The sequence below is a fragment of the Genypterus blacodes genome, unplaced genomic scaffold, assembly GCF_046128005.1.
Source record: "Genypterus blacodes isolate CSIRO-AG114 ecotype Tasmania unplaced genomic scaffold, CSIRO-AGI_Gbla_v1 ptg000030l_1, whole genome shotgun sequence".
Classification (NCBI taxonomy): domain Eukaryota; kingdom Metazoa; phylum Chordata; class Actinopteri; order Ophidiiformes; family Ophidiidae; genus Genypterus; species Genypterus blacodes.
In genome coordinates, this window is record NW_027466843.1 from 6672501 (window position 1) to 6699071 (window position 26571).

The following is a 26571-nucleotide window of genomic DNA, read 5'->3' on the forward strand; positions in this document are numbered from 1 at the left end:
CTCAGTATTCCACATCAGCATCAGAGTGTGAAATGTATCAATGCTGCAATCTAATTGTTCATTTCATGGTCTATCAATGATAAACAATTAATAAGACGACGTCTCACAGATTAGTTATAGAAGTAACACAATGTTAATGTCTTTTCTTTTTTTCCCTTTCACTTTTTTTTTTCATAGGTGATTACAGCCGGTGGCCGGCCTCGTCCATCACTCACACACTCACACAACCCATTCACTTCTTCCCTAATTACTCTTTCTAAATGATGTCAAACGGTGGTATTTAGCCTTTTCCTCTGACAGTCTGACACATTTATGTATTGTATTTAAATGTGTCAAACGGCAGACGGATCATAATGTCTTGTTTGTTGTTTGTTGTGATGACTTAGGTGATGTCAAAGCTGCATTTCACACGGAGGCGCTTCAAAGGTAACAGCGGCTCGATTTCGGGACTTGAACGTTTTAAGAACTCTCGGGAGAACACACAACGCCCTGCAGCTCCAGGTAAACAGGTCTCTGTATGTGTGTGTGTGTGTGTAAGACAACAGGAAAGAGAGAGAGGGAGGGAGGGAGAGAGAGAGACAAAGGCTGCAGCAGGGATTTGGGACAGCAAGGGACGGATGGAGCGGCGCAGACAGGCAGAGTCGTGGGAAATATATCATGTGTAACAGAGACTATTGATCAGGGCGACCGGAATATTTCAGGGCCGACAGAGACAAAGACAGAGACAGAGACAGAGAAAAAGACAGCAGTCAGCCGTCAGGCCATGAAGGCAAAGAGCTGCTTATATGCCACCATCGCAGATTGGACATTTCCTAATGCAAAGAAACAGTCGGAATGATTCAGATCCTCCCTGTACAGCCGCCAGAGACTACAGGCGGAATTCCTGGAATAGGAAATTAATAAATATTGAATTATCATATAAATAAGTTTGACGGCAGCTACTTTTACATTAATGGAATCGGCGATATTCGAGGATGAGCTTGAGTGTCGAACAGGGAAATGTTAGTTTGTTCGCGACGCATTATGGGAAGACGTTTTACTTCCGGTGACGTAATTTCCGTGTAGTTTTATATGCGACGTTTGAGTCCCGGATATTGTCAATTCCTCGACGTCCTAAAATAAAGACACCAAACATGATCTTTAGAAATGAATCCTATATACTGCAGGTGTCATTTAGCTCTTATCTACATGTTTATCAACTAGCAATCGCCACCGACTGATTCAATTGAGTATCGTAAGGACCTTGAACGCATCACATTTCCAGGTAAGCCAAGCGGGAAACCAGCGTGTGTGTTCGGTAAATAATGAAAAATTGTTTGTCTGACTTTTCTTCCAAACTTTCCAAACGCGATGATCACTGATACGAATCAAAACCCCAAAATAACAAAGTTTCATCTGACCGACCTGGAGCCTGACAGCAGAAATGTCAGCGAGATAAAGCGCACATGTTCTTCAAAGAAGCCAATCCTCACTTTTCTCTTCCTAAACAAAACCAAACCACAAAATCTTCTCGAATCGGTTAACTCCTTTTGTTTCCACTCACTTAAATAACTCAACCCACTGCCCCATTTTGATTGATTGCTCCCTAACTCGCTCCAGCGTGAGCAACACACACACACACAGTTGTCACACACACACACTGACATATGGGCCGGACGCCACCAGCCGCGGCATCGCACCGTTCCTCTCCATAATTCAGGGGCTCTTCCGTCGCCCCTCACCCCCCGATCATGAACCCTTTTCTCCGGCACGACGAAGCTCGCGTGACCGCCTCCCAAACCGGAGCCGCGTTAATAATTCAACAGCGCCGCATTCCGCCATATGCTCCCATAATGATGTAATTACGTCCCATCCGCAGCGTCCGCCGCATCAAAGGTAGACAACAGCAGAGCGCCCGAAGCGTTTCTCTCAAACTGCTTCCTTCCATTGTGTTTAAACGCGTTGATCGGTTACAAACGACAAATAAACTGGCGGTAAACGGCGCTGATTTCCTGCACGTATGCGTCGCCTCGCCTGTATTCATCGGGAAGTGTAGTCGTCACGTTTACTGTTCAAACGATTACGGAATAATGGAGGCGAATGTTTTCAACGCTGCCTCCATCTTCTTCTCCACCATGAGATTCGATGGAGACCCGCGGTGAGATCAGCGGCATCTGCATGAGAGCTAATAAACAAGAGATCAGACCAAAACAAAGAGCTGTGCCTGGATCCAAACCCTCTGATTTACCTGCTGTGTGTGTGTGTGTGTGTGTGTGTGTGTGTGTGTGTGTGTGTGTGTGTGTGTGTGTGTGTGTGTGTGTGTGTGCGTGCGCGCGCGTGTGAGGTCTATCAGGTGGTTTGTTTACAGTATCATAATCATCATAAGCTTCTTTCTTCTGTCTTCTAATGTAAGTGAATGCGGCGGCACTTAACTAATGCTTTGGAGTCAGATTACTGTCGTCCCAATGAATGGAGTTCATTATTTCTGTGTCCTGCTATGACAGTGTGCTGTGGCCGCCTGTCGTGCGTCTCTCCGTCTCCGTGACCTATATGTCCCGTATTTCCTTAAGTTCCTATAGTTCCTATACGTCTCTGTGGCCTGGATCTGGGTTCCCGGAGCGTCCTGAGTGTACAGGGCCGCTGCCGAGGCCTCTACATGCTCAGGCTCTGCCGCACGAGACCGCGAGCGAATTGATGCTTGGCTAATTCTGTGCAGCCTGACCCTGTGTGTGTGTGTGTGTGTGTGTGTGTGTGTGTGTGTGTGTGTGTGTGTGTGTGTGTGTGTGTGTGTGTGTGTGTGTGTGTGTGTGTGTGTGTGTGTGTGTGTGTGTGTGTGTGTGTGTGTGTGTGTGTGTGTGTACGTGCCAGTCCCCTAACGAGAGTCCTGCCTGTCACACGACTCCTCATTCGGGAATTCTCTCTCTTTCGCTAATGAGTGCTGACCGGACTGGGCTACCTTGTCAACGCACGTCTCTCTCCCTCTCTTTCTCTCTCTCTCCCTTCCTCTCTCACACACACACACACACACACACACACACTATAGCGCACACACAGACACAGAGAATGCTTATCACTAGGACACCAGATGCCGTACTCCCTCAGCCTCCAGGCAGAGTCTCAAATGTGTCCATGTTTGTAGTCGACCCTGTGTTTGTGTGTGTGTGTGTGTGTGTGCGCAACATGTAGAAACTCAAAATTTAACTATTTTGTAATCCTATAACAATAATCACTGTATTGTCTTATTCTTCCAAATTATAATGGGATGTTTCTCTGTTATGTTTGTCATTAGTGAGCCTGAAACGCTTTAATTAAACCAAATCAGTGTGTGAGGCGTGTGTGTGTATACGTTTATCTCACGGTCAGTGTGCGATCGACTGCGAGCGCCACTGTGTATGGATTCTTTCTCCCCTGCCCTGCTCCGCCCTCTCTCAGCCTCTTCACTCGCCCATTCTCTGCTCTGCTGGAGGGGAAGCCTGAGCGGAACAAAGCTCACGGGGCCCCGACGCCGTGTTCGCCAAAATGGCATGTGTCCGCCAAAGCTACGGTAAATTACCTCCAGTTGGCTTGCTCTGGGGAGGCAGAACCGCCGCGCGCCGTTTCTCTGTGGCGAGGTGTGTGATTGTGTGTGTGTGTGTGTGAGAGGTGGGAGTTGGAAGGTGGGTTGTGCGGGTGAAAGAGTACGCGTGGGTATGGCTACTGAAGCTAATTATCAACAGAGCAAGGAAATAGGCTTGGAGAATTTTGATTAGAGTGACCACGCACACGCATGCACACACGCATACACACAGCTCACAAAATCAGGTGGTTAATTTGGCTGTGTGAAGCTGAAGAGATGACTAATCAGCATAGGAGTGGGTGGGAATCCGGACCGGTGGCCTCTAATGAGACCTAAGACGCTCACACACACACACACACACACACACACACACACACACACACACACACACACACACAACGCCGCAACACGTTGGAGTGGCCCACGATGCAAACAGACCCACACATGGCACACACGGCACCCTAAGTGATTCTGAATGGAGGGCCCGCCCCCATAATTGGGCTCCGCTGATGAAGCCGGAGATCCTGATTAGCAGCGAGTGGCCCCTCGGTGTGACCACGAGCTGGGGAGGCCAACACGCCGACACCACGGCGACAGCACGTAGACGTACTGTTGCATGTGTCTGTGGGTGTTTTTGGGGTACACACACACACACACACACACACACACACAAGCCCCCTCGGACCGCATTAAAATCACAATTAATCACCCGTCAATGTCACACATCTCATCGCCGGCCGAGTCTTAAAGCGACGGGACGCACACACACACACGGGCACTTCAGCTCGGATCTTCATGTTGGGCTGGTGGCAGCGAGATGCAATATGTCTGTTCCCACTGGCTATTTACTCACACACACACACACACACGGGTGGGTGGGTCCAGTGTAGGAATGTGCTCTGCCCTGAAGACAAGTGGCCCGGCTGGCAATTTATTTCATACAGCAGCGGTTGTAAATCCTTTGTGTGGCTCCACCAGCCGAGCGCCGCAGAGAGGCCAGCGCGTCGCCTTGAAGGTATAGGTCACCCCGACCGCCGTGTCACGTTCACTGGCCACCGTCTGAGAGTGGCCGGTGGAAGATGAAGGTGTGAAGGTGTGTGTGTGTGTTTGTGCGCCACATTTTTCTCGGAAGCAATTGAAAGCAAAATTCTGACAAAACCCAGAAAAGAATCAATTAAAAAAAAATACAATCAAGGAATCAATCAGCAGATAATCCAAACTAATCATCTTGCCTCTGGGCTTGTTTGTCCTTGGAGGAGTTATGAGCTCTAACATGGAAGTGCTTCAGGATCTAACCTCCTTTCAGCATGAGAATAAACTGACCCTTTGCTTTTTGAATGACTTGCACTCTAATGTAGTGCAGCGCTCTGAGCCTCTTCTTCCTCCTCCTCCCCCTCCTCCTCCTCCTCCTCCTCCTCCCCCTTCCCCTTCGCCTTCCATGTTCGACATTCAATGCCCGTCAGTAAATTGTGTCTGGAGAGGCTTTGGCTTTGACTGTGCCGCTGCAGTTTCCGCATGGCCGCCTCTGGCTGCTCGGAGGATGCTCCCAGAAATTTGATGCACCGAAACCACCCTGAAAATCCACCGCCAATGACCTCGTCTGTAAGGCAGCGCCGGCTTGATTTCTCACCGCCTGGCGGCTAGACACCACAGTCTGTTCTGCTCTGAACCTCCTAACACTCGGCTCTAATCAACTCTACATGCTCTCTCTCCCTCCCCTCCGAGAGACGAGATAGGTTGGGAGGAGATACGGCAGGGCCATGGGGGAGAGGGGGGGGGGGTGGAGGTCTGCGAGGGAGAGTGTGAGGAAGATAGAAACAGAGGGATGGAATAAAGGAGGAATGACAAAACCAAAGAGGGCAAGGGAGGCAGTGAAGAGAGAGAGAGAGAGAGAGAGAGACAAAAGTGATCAGAGTGAGTCCATGAGAATCTCAAGCCAAGTTAATAACCTCAGGCAAGCGCTTTAAAGCGGTTCATAACACATTTATGATTCATTCCTGTTCATCTGTGCCCACTGTCACATATTTGGTGGGCAAAATCCACGAAACAGTGAATCTGTGCTGTGTCGTCATGGCACCAAGAGGGGCCGTTATTCTGTGCTTCATCTTAACTGCATTCTACCATATTTCATAAATATCCAACATGTTTCATCCTCAGCGTTTACAAATGAACAGATAGATTCAGACTAACCTTCTTTCCGAAAAGATATTAAGAAGAGATTAGGAGTGGTTGGCAGGTTTTCAGTATTTAAACACACTGTTTCTCTGACTCTTCCAGTGCTGCTGCAGTATCGCCGTGGTTACTGTGGTGATTGAACGGCTCTTTTCTCATGTTTTCACACTGCTAATGATAATATGACATTATTACGCAAAACAAGCGCACCATCACGCGCCAGGCAACACGTGCGGTCCTCCGACTCTGCAGCCCGCCGGCCCGTGAGCGAAGAGTTAATGGCGAACAAAACTGCCTCTGATACGATCAATTATGTCAACGAGAGGAGCGGAGATGCAGCGATGTTGATTCGGCTGCTGCTGCTGCTGCTGCCCTCCCCCCTTTGATTCCTCTCTCTCTCTCTCTCTCTCTCTCTCTCTCTCTCTCTCTCTCTCTCTCTCTCTCTCTCTCTCTCTCTCTCTCTCTCTCTCTCTCTCTCTCTCTCTCTCTCTCTCTCTCTCTCTCTCTCTCTCTCTCTCTCTCTCTCTCTCTCTCTCTCTCTCTCTCTCTCTCTCTCTCTCTGTCACAGTGCTGTAAACCCTGTACTGTCACAATGGATCTGTCAGAAGCCTCAGAGCTAGAGGCGCAAAGAGAGAGAGTGCGTGTGTGTGTGTATGTGTGTCTGTGAAAGAAGAGAGAGAATGAGAGGACGACTAGAAAGGGAGGGAGAGAGCGAGAGAGAGAGTTGTCTTTTACACTACAGAGAGCAGCCGATGATGCTGCGTGATGAAGAGGAGGGAGACACACAGGCAGATAGGATACAGCGCCCATGGCCTAGATTGAAGGTGAAGTTCAGTCTATGATCCATTTTTCAAATCTTTTCACCTCTTGTTTCCCCCGACTCTCTCATCAATTCATCATTCCTCACTTCCGTCCTCCTCCGCAAATGCATCTCTACCCCCAATTCTCTCTCCCTCCACCCGGCCTTGTTTACATCTCTGCCTCCTCCTCCCCTCCCCTCCACCCTCCTCCGTCCACGCTATCATCCGCCCTGTCACTCCCGGCTAACCTGCGTCGCTCCGTAAGGAAGATTAAAAACTGTCTTCCCCGGTCGTCTATCCGTCTGTTTCCCCATTTCAAAATCACCTCACCTCAGAAAACAAAAGAGGAGCTCCCCGGCCCGCCGAGAATGAGATTCACACTAAACGCTCCTTCCTTAGATCCCAATAAGCCTCTGCAGAAATACACACACATACACACACACACACACGGTCCAAAGATTTGTTCAAATCGGCAAAGGGAAGTTTAAATAACACCTCCCGAGTGATTCATTTAGAAATAAAGAAAAAATGACTTCCCTGCCTCAGACATGAACACCAAACCTGGGCGTGTATATCAGAGTGGTAAAATATTCATTCAAAAAGGCCTTTCTGCCGCGCTTACTGGGCCCCCGCTCGCACTTTTAATAATGCATAAGGCCCAACACTGGTGTATAAATATAAAAGGAGGCACTTAACACTGAATTGTCTAACTGTTGAGAAAATGGCATTAAATATACAGAGAGATTCAGCTAAGAGGGGAGTACATTCATTTGTCCACTGTCACCCTGATTTCTGCATAAGGAAACCAGCACAATTGGAACCAACACACACACACACACACACACACACACACACAGTTGTGGTGCATTTAAAAAGCTAGTCATTTCCAGCCCCTCCTGAGCAAGTGTGTGTCTCTAATGCCCGGTGACAGACGTCGGCGGCGGTGCGTGCGTGTTCCGTCTGTCGGATGTTACACTTTGGGAGCCTCGGCTGAAGTTCGGAAGGGAGTCACGAAGCGTTACCGCGTCTAAATGAACATCTACAGCCGCTCAGCTCGGTGTAACGCCCGGATTGAAGTTCAAATCCCCCATCAGTCTAATGGCAGCGGCTGTAAATCAGACCTGCATTGTTCTGCCTCGTCCCCCCTCCTCCTCTGTTTCATCACGATATTGGATGATGTTTGGGAATGCGAGGCCTGGCAAAAGAGAAACATTCCTGGGTGATTGCGATGCAGCGTGGTGATTCTCTACACACACGCGGGGGAGAGGGGGCACAGACCACAACCGTTGCATTTATGATCAGCTATATCCATCACTACTGCAACGGCGATACAATGAGCAATGAGTCGGCGCTCCCTCCGCGCACACGGGGCGGTGATTTTGAGGCAATCAATGCAGACAGCAAAGGTAAACACAGTGCTAAATGTCAGCCGTGGTGATTGCGCTACCACAGTATCACCTCGGGGCGGGAGACCCAAATAACCAGAATCAATAATCTAATCATTTTATATTCAAATCACGCAGGGGAGGTCTGGATCTTATTGCAGCTTCATATCCCCGGTGTGCCGATGTGTTCCAATCAACAAAGCAGAGCGGGGCAGATGCATAGCAAATACAGTAATGCAAAGAAGCAGCGGGCCCGACCGCAAGTGTCAGTCTGCATCCGTGTTCCTGTACGAGATCTTAAGAGGGTTGATCTTCTCCTCAACGCGATGCCATACGTGTAACGTGTCACAAATCATACGTTTTCCTTCATTCCCCCGTCACGCTGTTGAAGTGATTCCTAAAAGGGCATTCTTCAGGTTTTTGGTGTATGTTGTCAGTGTTTTGCGTGGGCTTTCATGTGTTAAATCGTTGCTTTTTTCAAAGGGAATGACTTTGAGATGTTTTGTCTGAGACCTGCGTTCGTGTGAATACAGAGCCGGGCGCTGTGTGTGTGAAGTGTGTAAGATGCTGTCTTTCATCAATGCGGGAGTGTGTCAGCGAGAAGTATTTGATCAAAGTTTCATGTCTGACGCCGCTCAGATCTCGTCTGCGGCTCGTAAGCGCGGGTTTGGCAGAATTAATTAACTTGAACAGGGATCCAAACCTTCAACCTTTCTTTTTTTTTATCTTAAAGAAAATGTTGGGTTGCCAAGTCTGCAAAGTAAAAATGTCTAAAGAATTATTTTCTTCTTTGTTAAATGAAGAAAAACAAACAAATGTATCATAAACATATTTTCTCCAAGTCTTTGAACTCACAAATGTAAGAATGAGGTTTCTCTTAATTCCTCCTTAATATTAATTTATAATATTTTAAATTCATTTTGACGTTCTTCACCTTTGCCGCGTCTAAACACGCCACCCAAGCGGCATGTAAAGTGTGTGTTTATCATCCTTCAGTCGACTAAACGTGATTGCCTTTGATGGCGTTATTGTTGGAATCTTTGCTAAAGTGCGGAGCTGAAGAACAAATCTCTGCAGTGAGCGACAGGCCTAATTGAACCGGCACACAGACTCACGGAGCGAAAACATCTGCCAGCACATCTGCTCATCATCACACCACACCCTCTGCAAATCCATACGCACAGCATACTGTACGGTACACAGTTTGCACAAGTTCACAATCAGAGCACACACACACACACACACACAGAGGCAGAGGCAGAGGCAGAGGACGGGTGGTAGTAACAGCCGCGACTTGTTTTGTTTCACACTGACTCTTCACACAAATAAGATGGCTTATCCTTGCAGGAATACAGTGGCCCTAAATAGCTGCTTTCTTCCAAGTTGTTGACAAAGAGTATCCCCATGGGCTATTCCCAGTTGTCAAGTGCGCGTGTCCGTGTGTGTGTGTGTGTTAAAGAGAGAGAGAGAGAGAGAGAGAGAGAGAGAGAGGAGAGAAAGAGAAAGGGGGGGGGGGGCGCGTACAATTACACTCTGTTCAAGTGCAGGTGTGGGTGTGAGTCTGTGCACAGTACGTCAATGTGAGTGTATGAGATCCCGTGCGTGTGTGTGTGTGTGTTTGCTCTCCTGCTGTCCTGGCTCGATCCTAAGAGAGCGACCCGAGTGCACAGGGGACGAGCCGGTATCTTTAGCAGAGTCAACAGGATATTTGGCTGCCATGGCTCAGATCTGGAGCTTCTTCTTCTTCTTCTTCTGCTGTATCAACAACACGCAGCCAGACCGGGTTTACGCTCCGTACACGCACGTATCTGCCACACAGCTGCTACGTGAGGGGCGTCTCTCACACATACACACATACTGCACGTACTCACTTTACTCTGAAATTAGATTAATTACTTTAAATGTTATATCCATCAGGGGGCAACACGGGAGCCAAAACAAACAAACAAACAGCAACTCCTCCCTGCTCTGCACATTTACTTACAGTTTAAGTTGTAGTAGTTCATCCGAGCTCATACCTCCACCAAGGCCAAACAAGACACAATTAGTATTATTATAATTCCGTATCAGTTAATTGATCTGAGGCTTCTGTGGTGAAATCCTCATCGGGCTCAGGGTTTAATCACCGCCGCCCTCAAGCAGACAAAACACGGCCAGATTCAGAAATGGACTTAATTGATTGTTAATTATTTGTCCCATTTTGCAAATCTCTGCTGTATTTTTTTTTTTTAATCCAATTTGCCGACAAAATATGGTAAAAACTCTGCCCAACGTTGATGATCATTTAAAAATATTCCTGTGTCGCTCCATGGACTCAGATTGGCATGGAAATGGAATGAATTCTTCCCTGGGTCAAATCCAATCCAATCACTATTCATTCCCCAAACTTTTCCTTTGGTTCAGAACTCTTAAATACAATAACGTGGTGCCATCAACAGAAAGCGTGGAGCTTCGGAGGCGCAGACTGAATGTTTATAGACATATTAAAACCTGGAAATCAACCCTCAACACTTCAGGTAAACACTAAGAAGAGAAGAAGAAACCTTTACAGACTCGCCACAAAACCCACCTCAGCCAAGTTTCATTGGTTGTTTCCACTTTGCAACTTTAGAACTCAACTTATATGAATTTTAAATGAACAATTTCAAGCTACTTGAGTCCCGTCCATGTCCTCAGCACACATTGTTCTTCACCATGTGCTCATTGTTCTTGGGCTGCCCAGTGGTGAGCTGCTGGGCACATTCTCACATTAACACAGTCACACCTGGGGACTACACGCACACAGACACACACACACATCTCTGCTCTACTGGGCACTGAGCTGCTCCACTGGAGCAGTTTAAGGTTAAGTGCCAGAGGTCGCAGCCCTGACGGTCGTTGTTGAGGGATTTAAACTGTCAGGATTTTCACAGCTACCTCTCCGCTTCTAAACTGTGACCTTTCTGCCACCAGCTCATTTCCTCTGAGCCAATCTGTTACTGTATGTCAATACACCACTGGTGAGGCTAAACCTGGAGGTATTGTTCTCAGGTCCTCAGGTAGATGAATAGATTGACGATCGGACGGACAGGCAGATGGACAGGCAGTTGGACAGGCAGGCAGGCAGACAGGCAGATGGAGTGATCGGCAGGTAGACAGACGTTTGATATGACGTGGTCGCCCTGGCAACTCAATTCTCATTCTTCAGTGTCCTCATCTATTATCTGTCAGGTCTAGTGTTTCAGACGCATCTGCTTCGTGCCCAGCCCAGTGTATGTGTGTGTGTCCGTGTGTGTGCATGTGTGTGTGTGTGTGTGAGTTTGAAAGGCAGAGGGGAGAAGTGAGAGGACTAAGTGGAATAGCGCTGGGCCATATGCTGATTCCAGAGAAGAAGCTTGCACACACACACACACACACACACACACACACACACACACACACACACACACACACACACACACACACACACACACACACACACACACACACACACACACACATAGATGTGCATCATGCGTGCTTTCAAAGCCTTCATCTTGAACCATAAACAGCCTGCATCCATCCTTTGGCAGCTGTGTAGATGGCAATGAGTCGCATTGTTTACAATATGGACGCTATTGTCTTCAGACAAAGGCCGCTCCGCTCCAGGCAAAGGTCACATTAGAAGACAATAAGCCTGTATCCATGGGGGGTGGAGACAAGGAGGGAAGCTGGGCTTTGTGACATTGTGTGCTAGACTGTGGCGGCCCTTTAATTTTAATTTAAACAAGGCTTTGTTGTTCTTCATGCTCAGTTCAATTTCAATTTGCATCAGTGTGGATTTCAGTAAATGATGGTTTAATCCAGCAGTACAGGAGGACATTAAAAAGTTATTATTCAAGTTATTATTCAAAGTACTTTATTAGAGTACTGTGAAATTAATCCATTTGTTTAGGCCGATTAATTGTAAATATAAATCCATTTAATTCATTTTCAGAATATTCAGTGTAGCACTGAGAGAATCCGCCCTCGGGGCTTGGTATGTGCTGCATCCTGACAATGATGTCATCGAAGGTGGTCAACAGTTTCTTAGAGTCGTCTGATCTGTCACCGTTTGACTTCCTGTTGGCATAACTTGTAAATTGCCAAAGCAGGCGTAGCAGCAAAATATGATACTTTATCCCTTGGTGAGCAGTAGAAAATGTGTGTGTGTGTGTGTGGCCCTTGCAGGTGTTCACACTCCCTCTGTCACATTCAGGTGGCTCTGCCTGTCCCTCATGTTTTTGCTGCCTGGAAGAAGACAAAGTGAAGTGTCTTATCTCCGAGCGTCACTGTCTGAACATCACGGCCCGGCATCTGATGAGCATCTTATTTATTCTTATTTATTCCCGGAGCGAGCTGCTGTCCGATGTGTGTGTGTGTGTGTGTGTGTGTGTGTGTGTGTGTGTGTGTGTGTGTGTGTGTGTGTGTGTGTGTGTGTGTGTGTGTGGGTGTGTGTCACTGCGGTCACTGTAGTTTCGATGCATCCTGTGACATTGTGTCTTGCCTGATTTTACTGCATCAGCACTTTCTCTGCTCCCTAGGCTCTCTCGTTTACAAAAACACCACAGTCTGTATTGTACTGGGGGGCTTTTATTTTGAAAACCCTTGTCTAGTCCTTTCAATATTTAAGTAAAAACAATAATGATTCTTGTTGGATCAAATCTTTTCTCCTGAAATCTCCAGGCCTAATTTCCATGACAAATGCGAGAACGTCCATCGTCCCCCAGAGGAGACGTCTTAATGTTTTTCGGTCACATGATAACTAATTAACCAATCGATGTTATTGATCTCTTGGGTCATTCTTCTAGTGCTAACCATACACTGAAGACATGAGGGGACGTCTACAGAGATCTGCTTGTTTTCATCATATTTATATACATCCAGCAATAACCAAATGGGTTATTTCTTTCTTTATTTTATTTTCTCACTTCATTTCCGATCTTTTCTTGTCGTTTCCCGTCACACTACGATAATATTTTCACATACATGTGCAGAGCAACGCCGCCTCTTCGATTACGCGTTTATTTGTGTTCATTCGGCCGAACCAATACAGACCACGTTCCAATCTCTGTATTCATTAGCAGCGCGGTAAATAAGGGTCGCGTGTTTTTGCTCGCCGAGCGGGAAACACCTGTTTGACGCGCCGGGAAAAACACGACCCTTCCCGTGTGAAGAAAGATATATCCCCTTTGCTATTGTTCTTTCATTTCACTCATTGTTCCAGTGAAATAAATACAAAACACAGCCTTGATAAGGCGCAGAGTTGGATTGCAAAGCAAGCATTCTGAGTCATATAAGAGCAAAAGGAAGGGAGGCGTGCATGCCAACACTAACGGCACAGGAAATGCTTTTAATGCTGAGAGAGCGAGACAGAGAGAGAGAGAGAGAGAGGGAGAGAGAGAGAGAGAGAGAGAGAATGCCTGTGTGTGTGTGTGTGTATGTGTGAGAGTTCCAAATTATAAAATGTGTCATCTTGAGGTTAGGCCCCAGTGTTGAGGCATCAGCCGAACTAAACTCGGATTGCAAAGATTTTATTTTTTTTCAACATTTCCAAAGGGTTGTTTGTGTCAAGAAATGTTTTTCGGTTGCAATTATTTTTCTTTCTTTTAATTTCTTTCGCACATCCACTAGGCAACAGCCACGGTGACCTTGGCCTCCGCTTGGCTGAAACTTAAACTAACCAAAGTAAAGCAAGTACAATTGCCAAACTACATGGAGGCTGAGGCACAGAGACGGAGAGAGAGAGGGAGAGAGGCAGAGAAATAGAAGGAGGGAGAGAAAGAGAGGGAAAGAGAGAGAGAAGGAGAGAGAGAGAGAGAGATAGAGAGAGGCTGAGCCAGAGAGGGAGAGAGAGAGAGAGAGAGAAAGAAGGAGAGCAAGAGACAGAGAGAGAGAGGCAGAGAGAGGGAACGACGCAGATAGAGAGAGAGAGAAAGAGAGCGAGAGAGGCGGAGAGAGAGAGAGAGAAAGAGGGAGAGGCAAAGAGAGAGAGATGCAGAGAGAAAGAGAGAGAGGGAGAGAGAGAAACGGGCAGAGAGAAAGAGAGATAGATGGAGAGAGAGAGAGAGAGGCAAAGAGAGAGAGAGAGAGAGGCAGAGAGAAAGAGAGAGAGGGAGGGAGAGAAACGGGCAGAGAGAGAGAGAGAAAGAGAGATAGATAGAAAGAGAGAGAGGGAGAGAGAGAGAGAGACAGGCTGAGAGAGAGAGAGAGAGAGAGACAGGCTGAGAGAGAGAGAGACAGGCTGAGAGAGAGAGAGAGAGAGAGAGAGAAAGAGACAGGCTGAGAGAGAGAGAGAGAGAGAGAGAGAGAGAGAGAGACAGGCTGAGGGAGAGAGAGAGAGAGAGAGAGGGAGAGAGACAGGCTGAGGGAGAGAGAGAGAGAGCTGCCTCATTGGTGTAACCCTCGTTCAGTTGGATCAATACAGAATAGGATCCCACATGAAAACAGGGCCTCAGGGTTTTTCTACGGCAAAGATGCAACATATTTCTCTTTTTTAGTGAAAAAGTGATATTCCGACTCGCTGTCAATACGGCGGAGCAGCGCCCGGGCTGCATCATCGATAAATTGAATGCGCAATTCATCAGCCAAACTCTAGGAGACAGTATTTCTAATTAAGAAGGAGCTCGTAAATTCCACATTTTACAGGCCCGGCTGAGCTTGTAAATACACTGTAAATAAGTTACAGTAAGTGGCTGCATGAGCGTCTGAGGGTCCCGGCTCGTGGTTTTACCCTTCGCCGATGCCTCGAAGCGGCGGAAACAGACAGGAAGCTGATTGCGATCGATGAACTTTGTGGAATATTTGCTTCTTTTTCTGCTTTGCGCTCAGTTCTGTGTGTGTGTTACCATCGGAGCTCAGCGGGCCTTATTTGATTGAACTAGCAGTTTGAGAGGCGGACACGTCTGCCCGACCAATTAAAAGCACTTTCCTCGCACAGATGGAAATGCGGAGAGCTCCTGAGAGAATCGCGGGTCACATTTGGGCCACCGAAACACGCGAGTCGGCACAAAACTCCAGGTGTGTGTGTCTGCGTGTGTCTGCGTGATGACTTCCCTCCCTCAGGTTGCTGATGTAAATAAGTGCGCACTCTTACAGTAAGCAACTTCTCTGATTAAACAAGGTTAAAAATATCATTACGCTGAGATGTTGCGTGTTCAAACCTACACACACACACACATACGCTCAAACGCTCAAACAAACACACACACACACACACACATAAACAGATGCGTGTTCTTACCTGTTTTAGTGTTCTCTGGTCTGTCAAAGTGAAACCAAACTCCCCCCCAGAGAATCACATCTCAAAGGCGACTGGATGTCCTAGTCCTGTGGAGAGGGACGGAGACAGAAAAGAGACAAAGACAGACGGAGAGAGAGAGAGGAAATAGAGACAGCACAGGAAAGAAAGAGAGAGAAGGGAGGGGGGGGTTATTCGAGCTGGCTGAACTCACGTCCCTGTCATTTTTCACAACAGACCAAGAGAAGCAGATAGCCATTACATGAATATGGGTCGCAATCCCAACGCTCCCCTCCCTCCCGAACCAAACCCTCGTCCCCCCCCCCCCCACCTCCCACCCTCTCAAACACAAGCACCAGACAGCTCAGGAGCCATTCTCGCCCGTGATTGCTTGTTTGGCGTTGGCGTGTTTGTTTGCGTGTGTGTGCGTGTGCGCGGGCATGTGCGTACCTGTGAAGTGTGAGGGTATCATGCTCTGTAATGGCCCGCGTCTGCGCCGGCGGATTGTTTTACGGCTGGAAAGCTCTCTCTCCTCGCGCCACGATAACTGGTTTATATGGCCGAGCGTTTCACTGCCAAATGCCAGAGATGCTTTTGGAAAAAGGCAAACGGCTCAGCTCTGAATGCAGAGTGGCAGTTATGATGCGTAGAATGTCTCTTCTATCGCTGTTTATTTATGCTTGTCGTCTTTTTCTGCATTTTTTTCACTCGCTCTGTTAACAACCTCTCGCTCGCGCTCGCTCGCTCGCTTGCTCACACACTCACACACACTCACACACACAAACACACACACACACACACACATACACACATGCTCCAGGTCCAACGTTTTTAAACTTTAGGCCAAACTTTATGACCTCATCTCACCAGGGTCAATCTCGGCGGCATCTTATGTGGTACGACTGACACTGCAAGCAAATTGCGTGTGTGTGTGTGTGTGTGTGTGTGTGTGTGTGTGTGTGTGTGTGTGTGTGTGTGTGTGTGTGTGTGTGTGTGTGTGCGTGTGCGTGTGTGCGTGTGTTTCATTGTTTACCAGGAGGGCAAATGGGGTTGGGGGGGGAAACTGCATATATCTGCTTTGGCCTTGAATTCTCTGCTCTAGAGTCTTTGTCTGTCTTCCATGCAAGGGTAACGCTGGGTTTCACACAGGCTTACAATAACAAGTGCATCAACATTCAGAGATACCCACACACACACACACACTGACACACACACACCAATGCAGAGAGAATCAGCCCAGACCTCTGTGGCGCTCTCAGGCAGGGCTGTGCAGTAATTGGGTCTATTAGGCAGTACAGGGGGCTGTGAGCAATATCGCTATGGTTGGGTGGGCAGACTATACCAGAAGATGAATACACAGTACAGTGTTTGTGCACATGCGTGTGTTTGTATGTGTGTTCGTGTGTGCGCATGCAAACGAGTGTGTATCCAAACCGTTGTGTGTGTGTGTGTATACACTACAATGCAGGTGAATTGCCCGAGGCAGCAGAGCGTCGGTGAGAAATAAGCCCGGGTGCTTAGCCCCCCCGCAACTAAACGGCACCTTGGTTGACGCCTGTCTCTCCCTCTCTCACACACACACACACTGCATGCATTATTCACACGGGGTCGGTCTACGACGGAGGGATCGATGCAGGAGGTGGTGGCGGAGAGGTTCGGGGAAGGTTTGGACGCAGGGGCGGGGAAGATTTGAATGAGGAGCACAACTGGAGGGGACAGAGATTTTTCATTAGGACTCATTTATGTGAACAAGTGATAAGGGGGAGGAGAAGATTAAAGATGCAGCCGCCGCAAAGGTCCGCGCATACATCATGGGGCGCAGCATCGCTCTGCTCCCATCCCTGCAGAGGAATTCTTCATAAATCCTAATTTGGTTAGGCTTTCCAAGGGAACGGGGCAGAAAGCTGCAATTTGATGAAACAAACGTTTCATGTTACATTCTGCCTATAGAGCGAGGAGGGGCGGGGGTGTGTGAGAGGCAGACACACAGGATACAGACGCTTGTCAATATAGCTTTTCCTTTTTCGACGTGCGCCACAGTGTTTGAAATGGCAACTATTTGTATTAATTTCCCCCAGATTAAATACAAAAGTCCCGTGTGCCTCATTCTAAGCCTTCTACTTGCAATGATAGATTTATAGATGCAGGCAGGAGCGGAGGAGGACGCAGGAACAGGAAATTTCAGGGGGAAAGGCCGTGCGAGGTTAAGGCTTTTAGTGAGAACCTGCTGGCAGAGAGAGCTTTGGATGGCGACTGGCTTAGCTTAGTCTGACAGAACAATGAATGGACACAGATGAGGAGAGGAAGAGGTTTTTTTTTTTTTTTTTTTTTTTTTTACATCCCTGGCTCACCGTCTTCCTGAAATAAGCCGGTAGGTTTCACATGATAGATGTTGACCATTTTCTCACAGTTAAACAATGGTGTGTTCTATTATGAGGGGTGGTTGTTGTATTGACGTCCCGTGTCACCTCCATTACTCACCACTCTGTGTAATTAGGAAGAGAGCACAATATGTTTTCACTAAGGTTTCTGGTGGTATTACCCTTTGTAATTACGCTCCGAGGCGGCACATTGCGCCGTAAGACGCCGCAAATGGCGTTGATGCCTTTTGTTGGAGATTTGCACCGCCGAGTGATGCATTGTGGTCTCTCTCTCTTTAAAGAGGGTGGGGCGCCCCTGCGTTCATTTCAAAACCACAATTCTCCCCCCTGGGCTTCCACAGATTCGATATAAGCATGAAGAATATGGAGCAATAGTGTATATGGTCTACCCAGGCGTAAAATTAAAGACTCTTGTCTATGCCCCACATAAATCTTAGCGAGAGAGCGAGAGAGAGAGAGAGAGAAAGAGAGGGGGACAGAGAGACAGAGGCTGAAACAGAACAGGAGATGTAGATGATGAAACAAAAAGCCGGTTGATTTGTCCAACAATTGTGAACTGTTGAACTGTACTGGACAACGTAATGGAATACTGTGTTCCATTATGAGGCACGCACGCACACACACACACACGCACACACACACACACACACGCACACACACACACACACACACACACACACACACACACACGCACACACACACACACACACGCACACACACGCTCACACACACTCCCATAAAAATAGCCTATAGTAATTGCCTGACACGGTTTTACACAAAGATTGGTTTAAAGATACCAAATATCATTTATCAAAGGCCTTGCTTCAGCGCGCCCTCACTCTGCAGTAAAAGGTCCTGGTCCAATTCCCGCACACGCTCATCATGATGCGCGCCTGATGGATGCCGTCTCATCTATCATACATATACAATCTGAGAAACAATCAGAGGGGTTCAAAACACTTGTAACCACACTGCGGGCGCCCAACGCGTACAATTTCTCACATGGTTAGAAAAACAGACATGCGGCCCGTGTAAGTTATTGCTGCAGGCCCACGGGCCAGAGTGGAGCTCATCTGTCTTAGTGTGACACTATCAGACTCCCTTCTAAAGCGCACGGGCGGCCAAAACGTTTTTTATTGCTAAATGTGAAAGATACGTCAGGGCCAAATTGACAGGTATTGATACGATCCAAAGGCGTGCGGCGCTTTTTATCGGCCGTGATGAGCAGAAACAGAAGCATGCGGGGTTATGTTAAGAGGCCGCATCGTCAATCACCAATCAAAATTTGAGCGCAGGAGCGACAAATAACTGAGCCGCCGTCAGTCGGCTTGATTCCGTGTGGAACAAATGACTTCAACGTACATTACTAAGCCATCGATCACGACTCTATCTGTTAATATTTCTGTTCCATCAAGCATGACCATCTAGTCCTCCTCACCCTGCTTCATCCTATCACACTGCACCATCAACTAAGCTCCGGATCGATACTCCCTGGCACATAGCCTCACTCACCAAGACTTGGAATGAAAATGCCATTCGATATCAATGGAGATCACAGTCGGCGAGAGCGATCGGGTACAATGAACGCTGAAGATGCATGCATTAATATAAACCCGCCCGTCAGATGACCGGTTGCATCAAAGCGGGCTCGCGTCAGATCCTTCAGCCCGGGTTTGTGCTGAAAGGAAACAGATGAACAGAGTGGAAGATGTATGTAATGCAGTTAAAGTAAAAGCCCAGTAAGCAGGAAATTTAAGAGGGGCCTGGGGATGATGGTATTATAGCAGAGGCAGATTGTGGACAATCTGCTGAAGAAGGGAAAGATATGGAAAATATCATTGGATGCAGAGGTGGGTGGGTGGAAGAGGCATGAAAAGCCCCCAAAAGGCAAAGGGAACAGGGGGAAGGTTTGATGTAATGACCCTCCAAAACATCTGGCATTATACGGTTATTTCACTGTTGTTCGTTGGAATAAAGAAGTCAACTAAACTCTTAAACAATATCCAGAATTCCCCTTCCATTGTTGGAGCGTTCCAGTCGCTCAAGCCGACGAACAGGAATCAAAACCCTCCCTAAACAATACAGTGTTTACCAACCGCCGCCGTGTTTCCTCCATTGATAAGAAACGCTACGTTATAACACGCCACTGGTGAGATTTACGCCGTTGCCCCCGCCCCTCCCTCACCCCCCCCCCAGGCCCAGCGATGACCTCATTGTTCACTGCTCCATAATTCAAATCTGCCCCGGCGTGTTGCATCACATTGTGTATACCAGTCGTCGTCCTCTCTCTCTCTCTCTCTGAACGCAGTGGGCAAACAGCAACGGCGGCGAAAAAAGGAAATACAAAAAAAAAAACCTTTTCCCGTCAATACTGTGGTGGTGGCTGACTGGAGACTTGCAAGACGGGCTCGGGCACATACACACACACACACACACACACACACACACACACACACACACACACACACACACACACTGCTACTACCACCACACTGTGTAAATGGACTAAGCTGGGAAGTACGGGGTGAGGGGAGGAGGGGAGGGGGGAGGGGGGGCGTGAGTGCTATTGTAAATGATTTCCTGCAGAGACCAAAATAATCGTCAGACCTTTGAGTGAGCTTCTTACAATCACTCCGGCCTTGTACACTGATTCTCCATTCAGCTCCCTAATGGCACCGTGTGTCACTAAATACACAGCTGCAGGCAATTCTACTTTTGTGGACTATTTGTGGACTTTGTGGGGGAAGTTTGAGCCTGTGTGTGCGAGCGCGCGCTTGTGTGTGTATGTTCGCCTTTTGATTGTGAATATGACTGTAACAGATGGGCGGAGGGTAATTGTTGTCCTGTGTCGTCGGCGGTGTGTGTTTAGAGGTGTGGACGGGTCGGAGGGGGGGGTCGGGGGGGCAAAGAGGTGGAGGACGGAGAGAAGACGACGCGTGATTGGATGGACAAAGGAGGGACAACGATGACAGAGGGCGTGAGAGAGCGAGGGCGTGTGAGGACACAATGGGCGGGAGATGGATAGATGGATGGATAGATAGATAGATAGATAGATAGATAGATAGATAGATAGATAGATAGATAGATAGAAACAAAGTGGGGAAGGTGGAATAAATTCACAAACATGTTAATAACTAGTCGAAGCGAAATAAGAGCTGTTTTAAGTGGTAACATTGATTTTACTAAGCAAGCCCCTGATCCATTATCCTAAAGCCAAGGCTGGTAGAAAACAAAGTGTGTGTCGGCCGTTAACATATTCCTGTTGTTGTTTTAAGGCCAGTGGAACATTCATTTGATTCATGACGGAGGGGATTTTTCATACTAGGAAAATATAGATGTAGGGCAGATATAGATATAGATATAAGGTGTGTGTGTGTGTGTGTGTGTTTGTGTGTTTGTAAGTGGGCCGCCAGGTGAAGAAATCTTGAATTTTTTAGACCTGGAAGTGGATCCACATTGTGATATTTTTGTCAACTGTATCCAGGTAACACACTAATAACACACATAATTTAACTATGTGTTATATTTCACCATAATCCATGTTAATCCATAAATGTGACTGGGTCAGGATCTGAGTATGTGTCTGGTTCTGGGAGTCTAAATCGTTGACAGGGGCCATATTAATGTAATCGCTGTAGAATAAGAGAGTTAAAAACACGCAAAAACAACAACAACTAATGAGTCGCCGTGACGACGCCGATTCAATAATGTGTGAAATGTTCTGATCCAGAAAACACGTTGTTTCTTTCTCTTATTATTAGAACGTGACTAATTCTTTCGGTTTCATCGCCGCCGCTGCTATTGTGACATTCAAATCTTCCAACCACCTCTGCACAAAAACACCATCTTCACTTTTTGACCTGCACACTTAAGCAGCAGCAGCAGCAGCAGCCTGGCGGAGAGAGCGTGATTACAATCTACGGCTGAACAATGCAGCACCCATTGAGCGGGGGGATTATTACATGTATCACATTCACTACTACACACAAAACGGCCCAATTAGCAACAGGCATTAGTCGCCGGGGCCAACAGTGTACAATTCTCCTCCTCAATCAAGCCTTAAAAATCTGAAAGATAATAAGCTTGCGGTGAAAGCAATGAGCCTTTCCAACATCCCCGTATTTAGGGCGTAAGTGAGACATCTTAAGTCTTGCAGGTCTAATTTGGTGGAAGGCCATGGGAGCAATGAGTCAGTGAACGAGGTAAAAAAATAATAATCTGACAGACTGTCATCTACCGCTGCTCTCTCCTCCATTCCCAACCATGTCACTAATCAGACGGCAAAGTAAAGTGAACGAGCCCCGGCGCGTGGATCGGCCCTCTAATAGGGTTGAGTGATACGAGAGGCGGCTGTCACACACTGAAAGAGGTGAAGTTGAGCCCGTATCGCCCGAGTCGTCAGTAGGGGAAAATGCAGGGGAGAGCGAGTTGAGGAGGACGACGGGTGTGTTAACACATGACCGAGTACTTTAGGTGGATGAGGAAGACAGGCAAGGATCTGCCCTCATTACTTCAATATGGGAGAGAGATGTCGTCTAGCGCAGCAAAGGGCTTTTGAATTAGGTTAAACTCGGCACACAAAGTGGAGCTGAGACTCGGAATACGAATCATCGTCGCATAGGGGAGGGAAAAAAAAGTGCGGCGGAATTCTACGGCGGCTCAACTTCCATTGAAACTTCACATTATTATTGCAGCATTGACAATTCTTCTTTTTTTCCTTCTTCTTCTTCTTCTTCTTCTTCTTCGTCTTCTTCGTCTCGCAGCGGAGTGACACCTTATTTATGCAGGAGAGAGCCGAGAGTTGTCATCGCTCTACTGGGAGGCACAATAGCACACCGCCTTGTGTTTATATCTCTGACACAAACCCTTTACCTTACCCGGCTATTGCTTTAGAAAATTAACTAATTACCAGACTGGAACCCAGGAATGAAAAATTTCTTGAGGAAGCGCTTGTTAAATTGGTTGTGGGGGAATCAGCCCTCAGGTTCCGTGTGCCCACTAACAGAATTAATTGCACGAATGTTGAAGTAAGACTCCCTAATAACCCTTGACGATGGAAATAGAGTCTTTAGCAACAGGCTCATATGATTACATGCTTGTTTGTCTTATTATTTGGGGGTGTGTGTGTGTGTGTGAGAGTGTGTATGTATGTGTCTGTTATTGTTTGTCTAAGGTTGTTGCTTGAAGAAATAAATCGTCTCATCTGCCGAGGGTTATTTTTTCATTAACTTGGGGCGGGGGGGTTTCTTTCTGCGAGAGAGGGCGAGACGTCTCTCACACGGCCCCGCCAATAAATCACGGGTTTGATTTAATTACCGGGGGTTAGTTACTGCAGTTGGAGCGCCAAACAAAACAAAAAAAAACCGCAATCACACCGTGGCATTAACAACTTCCAAGTCAACCCGCCATCAGTCAAGCGGAACGATCCAAATGACTGCCAGAAACGTATTTTGGATCCCATTTTCTTTAAGGGCCTCTTGTGTCCCCCTTTGCGGCGCCTCGCATCATAACAGGTGAAATGAATTAGAGAGCTAATTAAAAGCGAGCAGATAGACCCGCAGTCAGCAGAATGCTTGATTGCTGTTATTGCACATTACGAGGCCTCAGGTGCCTTCAAACCACGTCAGGACCCGTGTGTGGGGGCGAGTCGTTACCCGACGTGACCCCGGATGCTTCCTGACGCACGTACGAGTCGCTGTAGCGCGGCGTGACCATCCTTAGACTTTTCCGGAGGCGATGAGACGACGGTCAAAGTCTGTCCCCCTGCGTCCTTCGCCGAAAACGAAATCTGAAAATGTAGTTTTGTCGATAAGGAGGCAAAACGTGTTTCTAGAAGGTTTAAAAACAAAGATAAGAGATTTAGTTTGAGGGTGGGATCGGCGTCCCCCAACAGAACCAAAGAGGCGCCCGGGCTCTTTTTAGGTGTAAACAGGTGCGATGATGACGGATGATTTAGTGATGTTTCTCCCATCTTTAAACATAATAATCTCCTTGGAGACGAGGCCCGTGCTTTAACAGATGCTGCTAAAATGGCAGCCAAGCACTTCTATGTAGAAACGTACAGCCCAGACACACAGATAAGTGCCTACACTGACCATTTTCCCACCTGCTCCTCGCATTCCTGGGAGACTTTTCCTTAGCTGCGGCGCTGACAGATGAGTCGACACATCGTCATGCACCCTAGTTTCCGTCCACTCTTATTATCCCCACACACACGTACACACACCCCCCGATATGATAATACACCCGAGAATGAGTTTGTGTGCCTTTTGTTCTTTGCCAGTTGTTCAGATTCGTGCAGATGTGGGGACAAAGGGAGCGAGAGTGTGCGTCTGCCTGCGCCGACTGCCTGATATCTGCAAATATTTGTAGCAGACCACTTGAGATTAATCATGATATTGTTCATCAGCAGCGTGGAGGCACAAAGGCAGGATTATGTGGTTAAAGCACTCTGTGATCGCAACGAGTGCACCTTTATGACACACACACACACACTCAGGGAGGCAGCTTGCTCTTTCCACTTCAGCCCCAGATGGAGATACTGTGTGGTTTTCACCTATCAAGGTCATTTGCGACTCTGCTGCTCCTCCTGGTTGGTAAATAAGACTCATGGCTTTCACTCATGGATCCGCATGATTGACGTATCCCGGGATGCACCGGCCTGATGGACCCTTACACGCACACACGCACACACGCGCACACACACACACACACACACACACACACACACACACACACACACACACACACAGTAGCGGGAATTTATTCTGGGGATCCGAGGCTGCGGCTGAGGAGCCACACACACACACAGGCTAACTGCATTCCCATGTACCCCGATGATGACACACACACACACACACACGCCAAATAGGAAGGGAGAAGAGGGTGAACGCTTTGCTCTATCTGCTCGATCTGCTCTATCTGTCATCCATCACGCCAAACACACCGTCCCTGCGCCCTGCAGTGAGGCTCGTCTACGTGCGGATACGGAATTAATACCGACACGTAAAAGCCCCGATGTCGAGAGAAACACACACCGGACAGATGATTGGGATCGTTGACAGTTCCACTTTGCCGTAGAGACACACGGGAACGAACGACGCCCATTGAGCCGCAAGCCGCCGGGGCAGCATCTGCACCGACACAAGGCGCTACGTTCTGTTTACCCCTCCGCCCGTTAAACGACGTGTTTCCGCGCCCCTTTAAGTAGAACAATCACAGGCCACATTCCCATGGGGGGCATCCGGGAGAGACTAAGTCCGAGACCGCTGTGTTGGAGCGAGTCGATCCGCCGCCGCTGAACGCCGCTGCTGGCACACGCTGACACAGTGTGGAAGCTTTACCGACCCCGAGATCGAACAGGCAACATCATTGACGAAGAGGATGAAGAGGAGGAGGAGGAGGAGAGCGGAGCCTTACCGTGATCACCGGGCGCAGCGATGGAGGCGCGCACGCACACACACACGCACATCCAGCGCAGAGAGGAAGAGGAGTCTTGAATAACCTTTTCTGCGCTCTGTCATACACACACACGCTCCAGCAGCAGGCAGGCAGGCAAGGCAGGCAGGTCGCGGGTGTAAATCTACCGTCCACAGTCGATAAATAATGTCACTGCTTGGCGCCGCGGCTCCTCGGCAGCTTTCTGCAGCACAAATGTCCCAGGCTGGTGTGACGGGAGGGAAGAGGAATAAACAAACAGCTGCGTGCTCCGGATCCCGATGGAAGGAGGAGGAACCCAGTCCAGTGTCCACAGGAGCGCGGAGGGAGGACAGAGGCGTATCCGTCTGTCCGTCTGTCTGTCTCTCTCCCTCCCAACCTTTCCCCTCTTCTCTTTATCTCTATGTTCTCACTGACTTCCCCCGAAGAAGTCCACAGGCGCAGAGAAGCGGAGCCGCGGTCAACGGAGAGAGGGAGGGGAGGGAGGAGAGAGAGAGAGAGAGGGAGAGAGAGAGAGGGTGGAGATGGATGAGAGAGAGCGAGAGAGGGAGGAGAGAGAGAGGGAGGGAGGAAGGAAGGAGAGAGAGAGAGAGGGAGAGAGAGAGAGGGTGGAGATGGATGAGAGAGAGCGAGAGAGGGAGGAGAGAGAGAGGGAGGGAGGAAGGAGAAAGAGAGAGAGCGAGGAGGAGGAAGAGGAAGAGGAGGAGGGGGGTCAGAAATGACAAACCAATTTGGAGACGCGGTGGATGCTCGGTTGATCAGCGCGCAGCCCGGCGAGGAGAGCGTCGCGTTGCAGGCGGGCGGTAGAGAGTCTGAAGGGAAGGAGGAGGAAGAGGAGGAGGAGGAGGGTGGTGGTGGTGGTGGTGGTGGTGTGTGATGATTCCTGCCTACTGGGGATGCAGAAAGAGAAAGGGAGAGAAGGGGGGGGGGGGAGTGAGAGAGAGATAGAGAGAGGGAGGGAGGGAGAGAGCGAGAGAGAGGGAGAAAGGGGGGAGATGGAGAAAGGAAGAGAGAGAGGGTTGGGAGGGAGGGAGGGAGAGAGAGAGAGAGAGAGAGAGAGAGAGGGGGGAAAGGGAGGGGAGGGGGGAGAGAGAGGGGGGGGGAGGGAGAGTTAGAAAGAGAGTGAGATGAAGTGTAGTGGGGGGGGCGGTGTCTGGCGGAAAACACGGAACTGGATCTGGCTCCGAAATCTCTGGACCTAGGGCTCCACCTGCTGTGTGAACGCGCACAGGGGTCCGAGTCTCTCTCCCTCTCTCTCTCTCTCTCCTCTGTCTGTGTGTGTCAAGGACAGACGTGGGACGTCTCTCTCTCCCTGTCCCCCCCTACATGCCTCCGCAGCCCCTCACAGCCCCCAAAACAAGTCCCAGCATGCCTGAGACGACTCACGGGCCTTATAGCCTCGCTGTTTGATGACATCATCGCGCTTCAGCATGCGCGTGTGTGCCGTAAAACCATCGAACCAGTCGGCAATAGTTTTTTTTTTATTATCATCACATTCTATTTTAAAAGAGGCGAGTGGAAAATGAAATCAAAGTAGTTCCGCACTTCAGGCCACCGTGACTTCCTGGAACCCATTAAATGTCTCGACTTGATCTCCGATCCCCATTTTGGGAATACTGCATTA

At 48.4% G+C, this 26571-nt stretch overlaps 1 protein-coding gene across 2 annotated transcripts in view; it reads right to left on the minus strand.

Moving 5' to 3' along the window:
* adgrl3.1 (adhesion G protein-coupled receptor L3.1) overlaps positions 1-25366 on the minus strand; it is a 101312-nt gene extending 75946 nt beyond the window's left edge. For both annotated transcript variants that reach the window (XM_076145677.1, XM_076145676.1), the window contains exons 1-2: positions 24930-25366; positions 15133-15218 (exon numbers count right to left, since the gene is read on the minus strand). The gene's annotated coding sequence lies outside the window, so the exon portion shown is untranslated. The remainder of the gene's footprint in view (positions 1-15132; positions 15219-24929) is intronic.
* Between the last annotated feature and the right edge of the window lie 1205 nt (positions 25367-26571).